Here is a 1,677-nt window from a genome sequence, read left to right on the forward strand (position 1 = left end):
GGGGACAGAGGGGGGAGAGGGGGGAGAGAGATCCAGCCTCGCTCTCTCCCACCGCAGGTCCCGGCCGGCAGCACCACGTGTTCGCCATGGGTGCACTGCTGCCAGCTCTGGACTTCACCATGAGCCTCACAAGACCTGGTGTCCCCTCGCACCAGCAGCTACAACTTACACAATCTCCCGAATGAGACTTTTTTTTTTTTAAATTGGTTTTCTCTCTACAATAGCATACAAAAACTGAAAAATAACCAAAAAGCCACCACTGCAGGCTGGCAATATGTTCAGAGGACAAGAATCAAGCAAGAACTGTAACTGAAATTACCCACAGAAGTCTACCAGTGTCGATTTTGAGGCTCTGAAATCTTATTAATAATACTGATTGGTGAAAATAAGAAATGTATCAGCTAACCACCTGACTGGGAGGAAAACATGAAAATTTAAAAGAAAGAAAAAATCCTTCCGTCATTCTGCAAGGAAAGTTCCTTTTACCCCTGCAAAACCCACTCGGCTTTCTTGATGAGCTGCAAGTTCACTGTTTTGCCTTAAAACTTCTTCCCATTCCTTTGGCCCAGCTCTGCACCTGTCACCTCTGCTCTCCCCCGAAACGTTTCTTTCTCAGCTCCGGGTTGTGGGACACACGTGCATGCTGCCACGCTGCTCAGCTGCACCCACGGTTCTTAAAACAGGTTTTGAAGTCCAAACGGATACTCTGAATACTTTTTGATTTTCAGAGATGGTGAATGCCACTTTCATCTACTCTTAGTTTTCTTTCTGATCATCTCCTTACTTTCCTTTTCAGTCATGTTGTTATAAGCCACTATGCCAGACATGATTCTTTTGGGGGTTATACAAGTTTTTCCTTTCTTTCAAAGTCCCACAACTAGGAGCAAACACAAAGTTTTTCTGCTAAAGAATAAGCACCATAGAGTCTCAACAAAAATTCCCCAAGTCTGCTGGATTTTGAAAGTCCTTGGAAAAAAGCTCTACCGCTGTGCAGAGGGCAGGCGGGTCTTCAGTACGAAAGGAGCCTGGGAGTCTGCCCGGCTAATCCCCACGGTCTCACGCTGGGTAACAGAAGACTGTTGCAAAAATATCAGCCAGTAGCCCCAACACAGATCCAGCTATCTTCTTCCCTTGCCCTCGTCCCCATTAACTCCTTCTCCCTCGAAACTCCCAGAGAAAGGAACTCATGCACCAGTTCTGCATACAAAATCTGACTGTCCCACACAAAAACACCAAAGGGTCCTCCTTGGCTCTCGCAAGGTGTCAGAGCACCACAAATAAAAGTTTTCCACCTTCACAGCCATCTGTGCACAGCCAACGGCCAGAGTCAATGCTGCTCGCTGTCTGCCTTAAGTCTCACCCCAGAGAAAAATCGACCTGCAGTGCTTTGGTTGAAGATGCCACAATTTCTCCACTACAGCAGGACTGATGATTTTTTGCTGAGAAGGTGGGAGCTGTTTAATGCCACCCATGTATCAGCGATGCTACACTCATCTCTGTTCGTGGCTGACCAAACGCTGCACCAGCACAGCTTGGGTCTGCTTCTGGTGCTGCTGCCCTGGGAGGCACCCCAGGGGAAGGGGGAAGCTGGAGGTATCAGCCTGGTCCTGCTGCCCATGTTTTCTGCCCCATGCAAGGCCATCGGCAAACTCAAGAGACAAAGTGAACTCCAAAGTC

This window comes from Pygoscelis adeliae, unplaced genomic scaffold (assembly GCF_000699105.1).
Source record: "Pygoscelis adeliae isolate BGI_AS28 unplaced genomic scaffold, ASM69910v1 Scaffold11, whole genome shotgun sequence".
Taxonomy (NCBI): domain Eukaryota; kingdom Metazoa; phylum Chordata; class Aves; order Sphenisciformes; family Spheniscidae; genus Pygoscelis; species Pygoscelis adeliae.